At 34.4% G+C, this 6,474-nt stretch overlaps 1 protein-coding gene across 2 annotated transcripts in view; it reads right to left on the bottom strand.

The window, feature by feature from the left end:
• LOC106884436 (protein PRRC1-A) overlaps positions 1-6,474 on the bottom strand; it is a 37,599-nt gene that overhangs the window by 26,819 nt on the left and 4,306 nt on the right. Inside the window, exon 1 of one of the 2 annotated variants that reach the window (XM_052973836.1) lies at positions 2,047-2,073. The exons of the other annotated variant lie outside the window; for it this stretch is intronic. The gene's annotated coding sequence lies outside the window, so the exon portion shown is untranslated. Of the gene's footprint in view, positions 1-2,046; positions 2,074-6,474 lie in introns of those variants that run through there. 2 annotated transcript variants of the gene reach the window in all.

Below are 6,474 nucleotides of genomic sequence, written 5' to 3'. Positions count from 1 at the left end.
ACACATTCTCATTTTTATATATATAGATTACATTACATTAATCTGATTTCGGCCAGAGTTCTTTCGTCACACTTCTGTGACCTCATCAGTGGTCCTTTGCTTTCTTCTTTCTTATGTGTCCCACCTTGCTAACTATCAGCCATTTTGTATTCCTATTGTATGTGTCTACATTTGCGCATGCGCATCCCTCTATGTGTGTCTATGTTTTGTAAGTGCATGTGTGTGTATGGGGAGTGCCTGTATTATCTATATCCTCTGTTAATACATGTTCGTTTATTTTTGTTTTTATTTATTTATTTGTTTGTTCATGTGTTTATACCTACTTTTTTTTGTATTTAATTAAATTTTGTTAACGTATGTATTATTTAATTCCATTTGTTTATCTATGTATTGTATTATATTTTGTTCATATTGTTATTGGTTTATGGGGAATTTATTGTCATATGTTGTGGTTTGTTAGAGGTGTGTGTTAGTGTTCCATTCCAGTTTCCTATTCAGGCTAGGTTTATCTTCTATTATGTGTGTAGCTTCTGTAATTTGTCTAAGTGCTGCGTCTGTGCTATGTGTAGATAAGATTTTAATTTCTATGTTGTTGAGTGAGCTTCCGTGTTCTTGCTCAGCGTGCTGGTACAGAACTGATGAGCTCTTCCTTTCCTTAAGTTCCCTCCAATGTTCATTTACCCGCTCCCCTATGCTCCGTGCTGTTTCACCTACATACGTCGTTGTCTTGTTACTGCATCGTCCCTCTATACATCTTATACTATAGACCACATTTATTATTATTATTATTATTATTATTTTAGTGTTCTTTGTCTGAAATCTTTCATCCCGCATCCTGTGACCTCTTCAATGCTTCTCATGCTTTCTGCAATCTTTAGATTTGTGTAATAGGAGCTTTAACAGACAGTTGTGCTTCACAACTGATAACTGTATTAAAATGACTGAATTTGTCCTTTCAGTATGCCAACTGTGACATTTAACAAATAGAGTAACCAGTGAAAGGCTTTTTTATTTGGTTGTACTAAGGTCCAATTCTAACCCAAGAAACAAATATCACCCTCTATTTCAAGTATCTTTGAATATTTCTATCTCCCAAAACAATTACTGGTTTCAAATTTTAGCACAAAGCCAGCAATTTTGGGGAAGGGGCTAAGTCGTTTACATTGATCCCAGTGGTCAACTGGTACTTATTTTATTGACCCTGAATGGATGAAAGGCAAAGTTGGCCTCGGCAGCATTTGAATTCACAACATAAAAATGGACGAAATGCCACTAAGCATCTTGCCTGGTATACTAACAAGTCTGCCAGCTCACTGCCTTTCCCAAAACAATTATTAAAGTTTAAACTTTGACTCAATTAAGTCTTCACTTCTCTCATAGTTCATTAAGTTCACATAAAACTAGATTCTGAACATTGCAATTAGAAAATTGTCTATTTAGATGAGCACTGACATTGCAAAGATGATCTTTGGATTTAATTAATGAGAAGACAGTAATGTTAAAGGTGACTAAAAACAATGGTAATGGTGAGGCTGTGAACCTGCTACTGTCACACGAAGCAATTCTTCACTAGAATAACATCAAGTAAGTTTGAAGAAAACTACATCAAAAGTATGAGTGGATCTATGTTAGATTTTTTCATTCTTTCTTTTCTGTTAAACATATCTTCAATAGGCTCTCAAAACATGCATAACTTTTGAAGATATTGATTAACAATAGTTCAATGACTATAGTGTCATTTACTTCTCTACATCTCACATATAACAATCACATTTATGCCATTGTAGCTGCATAAAGGCTTTGATAATGTCAATAGCAATGAGCCAATGGGAGAGCCTCTATGCGATCGATTGACCCTCTACAAATAGTAGCCAAATTTCCTTCAAATCATCTCTGTTTTTAAAAGATGAAGGATGCATTTCATGATGTAGTCTTAGTTACACTACATCTGATAAAAAAGGGATGGCAATAGTTAGTATACTTCATACACGTCTACTTGATTAGGGCTGACCTGGTTAGAGATAAATACCAATAATAACAACTTGCTTTTGATGGAGTAACACTGAAGCCTTTGGTAGATTTGGCCCAATGGAAACCATACTGAAGTGGAAAACAGAAATACAGTGATTGCTTACAATAATTTCCAACATCTTTTGACATATTAGAAATGAGAATGATAGGTTAGCAGTTGGCAAGATCATAGAGGTTATTCTTTTGGAAGACTGGATACACTGAAGCCTCTTTCCAAAGGTTAGGATAAATTCCTGATGTGAGGGGATATTGATGATTTATCTCAAGGTTCTGAGATAACTCTGGGAACTACTATTATTGTTTGCCTTGTGGGGCTGACTGAAGAAACCTATGATGAGTACTGGGAGATTTAGCTATTTCAATCAGGTCTTGTGGAGTTTACTTTCTGAGGGTGGTGGAAGAGACTGGGTGAGTGGTTAAGAAGTCTGTTACACAACTATGGGGCTTCAAGTTCACTCTCACCATATGGTATCCTGTGTAGGGCCAAAACCTTGTGAGTGAAATTTGGTTGACAAATTATATGGAAGCCTACCTTAAGGACAGTTCATGTCCTTGGGTAGTAAGTCTGTTGTTTGGTTTAACACTACCACCTTACCTTTTGATGCTATTTGTAAATTCTACTCCATTGCAGGGATTTAGGCAGGGTTTCCAATCAGAAGATAACTTCATCCCTTCTTCCCACTAGTCTCAGAGGTCCCAAAATGGTTACTGAGTGTTCTCTTTCCTCCACTGACTAAGTTATGGAAAACCAAAAAAAGGAGGCAGGGGATTGGCTGTCATGTTGGTGGAGTGATCCAAGGAATTACATGAGACAATAATCTATGAATGCCAGAAAGACTGAAAATGCTGGGAGGGGAATTATGAAAGTTTTGTTGGTTGAGTGTAATGAAGAGTTGGAAGAAAATTGATTGTAAAATGATAGCAATTCCAGTGGAAGTACTACATATAGAGATGTCTTAGTTAAGGAATAGGGGAGTGGAAAATTCTACAAAGTCAGTATTTATCTCCACAGATAACTTGACCAACATTCCCAAAACATCTATTCAAAAATCTGCACCAGCACTTGGAAAATATTACATTGTCTCCAAATACATTTGGAAATCAAAAGATAAAAGAATAACCACAAACATTATATGAACTATCCAAGGCAAAACATTTAGGAATGTGTCAAAGCAATACAACCTTTGTCTTGTAGAGAAATTTCATATCACTCTACTCCATTCCTAAATCAAAATACCTCATGAACTTTAGAGTAGATGTTAGTAATACTTAAATGGCACATGGTATCACAGATCACATGATTAGTTAAAAGAGCCAGTACTATTTAAACCCTTCAACCATTATCCATAATTCCTTTTCAACTGGCTCAGTTTGCAAACTTCTTTAAAGTTTCTAACACAAGAGTAACTGAAAACTTCTACATCTTAGTATGTCAAAATAAAATCAATTATAAATGTATATAAACATTCACAATTTCATAAATCCTTTAACAAATTTATATGCCAATATATTTACTCTCATAATCAAATATATACTGCTTTTCATGTTAACAAAATACTTAAAATAATAACTGGTTTACTCAAATAGCAGTTGCAATATGTTTTCTTGATCATAATATAAATTTAACAATTTGACAAAGTAATTTTAGGCCAAGAAGCAAAAATCAATGTAACAAATTTTATCTCAGAGCATGTACTAGGTTAAATTGTAGTTAATAGTGGCGGCTATATCAGTATAGAACATAGCTATGTTCTTAAGCATTATTCTCAAACAACCATTAACATATAAAGAGTGCTGGGCCACAATCATGGCCACCAGGCACAGGTCAACAGGCCACGATCGTGGCCCAGATAGATGCATTTAATTTATGGGCGTTTGTTGGGGTCTAATGTTACTCAAACGCTCCGATACCCCCAGAATGCAGGAGGACTAATAGTTCAACTAACGACTTTTCAAATGATGCAAAACTTGCCACCATTATATACTAAGAAGATATTTTAACTATTCTTTGTTTTTTATGTGTGCATGGTAGTCTGTCTCATTTTCATAAAATGTGCTCAGCAGTCCAGGTTATATAAGTGCAAATCCCAGCACTTTATGGGCTAACTATAGAATGGAAGCAAACACATAGTCAAAATTTGTAACATAATGAATCAATATTATAACAGTTAATAAAATTATTCATCAAAACAGGCACAAAAAAATTCTTATAGAATGTGTAATATAATACAAGTGGCAAATTCCCTGCAGGGAGTTACAGAAGAGGCTGGCTTTGAAATTGAGGGATCAAATTACATATATATAAACTTGGAGTTAATTATAAACTGTAAAAAAAAAAATGCATGGCTATATTCTAGCATGGCTACATTCCATTAGTTGAAAACAGTGGAAGAATATATAAATTGCAAAAACTTTCAAGCATTCTCTTGTGTTGTCTTTAACGTGTAGCAAGCACATAGACAGACACACATACAAATTAGTGTAACCTTGTAAGAGATGTTACATTTCTTAAAAATTGAATTTTTTTTTTGTCCCATCAATTGGATAGTTTTTTCCACTTTGACATTTAGCTATAAATTGTACATGCATATATTTTAAAATATATGGGATGAAGTACTAATGGACGACCTCAGAATTTTTAACTTTTCAGATGAGATGACAAAGGACTAAGATACCTAGTGCCTTGCTGTACTCAAGAAGACCCATCCTCCACAGCACAAGTGTTAAGGCTGCCCTCCCTCTGGTGGAGAGGATTGGCCTACAAGGGTTCTGTACTAGTGCCACATGAAAAGCACTCGTGCCAATGCCATGTAAAAGCACTCGTGCCAGTGCCATATTAGAAGCACCTAGTACAAACTGTAAAGTGGTAGCCATTAGGAAGGGCATCCAGCCATAGAGACCAAGCCAGATCAGACTGGAACTTGGTGAAGCTCTCTGGCTTGCTAGCTCTGGTCAAACTGTCCAACCCATACCAGCTTGAAAAATGGACATTAATGAATGATGACGATGATGATGATGATGTTCATATGACTGAGCGTAACTATAAGAAAGTATAGTCAAGTATAGTTAAAATGAGTTGTTAAGTATAGTTATTTATATATAACAATGACTAGAGCAACATTTGAAACAATTCACAAAGTTTGACGATGTTTCAGTTGACAGAGAAGTTTAATAATTTTAGGATTTGGCTCATAATTCAATATTCTCACATTTCCCACAAGTCACAATCTGCAATGACTTCACATATTTGTATTCAGAAGGACATTGAGATAGAAACATATCTGGTAAACAAGTTAACAGAATTTTATAATGCATACTTTTAATTCCATGTTATACTACCTGAGAACTGCGAATTTCCAGATGCACATTTCAAGGCAGTTGAGATATTAGCAAAGCTCAATAAGTTACAACAGCATGTAGCTCATTCCCTTAACTCAAGGAATTTAGTTTGAATTTTATCTTTAGTACAAAGCAGTGTTTTGTACAAGATACAGAAAAGTTCCAGTCCAGCATGCTTGGCAACAGAGAAAGAAACACAACAGTGGGATGCTGAAGTAATTGTGTAGTTTCTTTAATAAGTTTTTGTTCATTTCTATGTCCACTTTTCCATGCTACCATAGGTCAGGCAAATATATTATTGAGGTATTGCTTTACCACTGGATGCCCTTCAAGTCACTAACCCTTACCTGTTTTTCAAGTAAGGGATCTCTTACTTGACATGTCTTTAAAAGTGCAGAGCTATCCGAACAATTTTGCTTGCTTGTAATCATTGGAAAGGTGCACACGTCTATCTACATATATTCATACACACATATCCATGCATATACACATATACAGGAATATATATACTTACATATACATATATGTGTGAGTATATACATATATTGATGATGATGATGATGATGATGATATATATATATATATATATATATATAGTTTGAATTTACAAAAAGCAAAAGACAAAGACAAGTGAAAGAAAACCAAACAGGTGTATCAATTTGAAGCTCAGGAACAATGGAAAAGTCCTTGACATTTTGATCCTACACTCTTTGATACACACACACACATAAATATATATATATACAAGGTTACAATTTTAATATCAAAGATCCCTATGGATCATACAGGTTGTAATCCTTTGAAACATATGTAGGAATAAAGTATGCAATTATAACATGCGTTTTCTCCAATCCTTAAATTCTTAAATATACTCAAATACCCAAAATTTCAAGGAGTTCCTGCCTTAAAAACAGGAGCTAACCACAGTTATTTTGTGTTCTTTGCTACATTGGTTTCTATTAACCCATTTATTCTATCAGAAGAATTTTTATTCATTAAGATAGAAGAAATACACATAATTATATATATATATAATACACACACACACATATATATAAATACACAAACACATATATGTACATATATTAATACACACGCACACAC

This window comes from Octopus bimaculoides, chromosome 17 (assembly GCF_001194135.2).
Source record: "Octopus bimaculoides isolate UCB-OBI-ISO-001 chromosome 17, ASM119413v2, whole genome shotgun sequence".
Taxonomy (NCBI): domain Eukaryota; kingdom Metazoa; phylum Mollusca; class Cephalopoda; order Octopoda; family Octopodidae; genus Octopus; species Octopus bimaculoides.
Note: the sequence above shows the minus strand (reverse complement) of the source record. Positions and strands in the feature narration are given on the sequence as shown.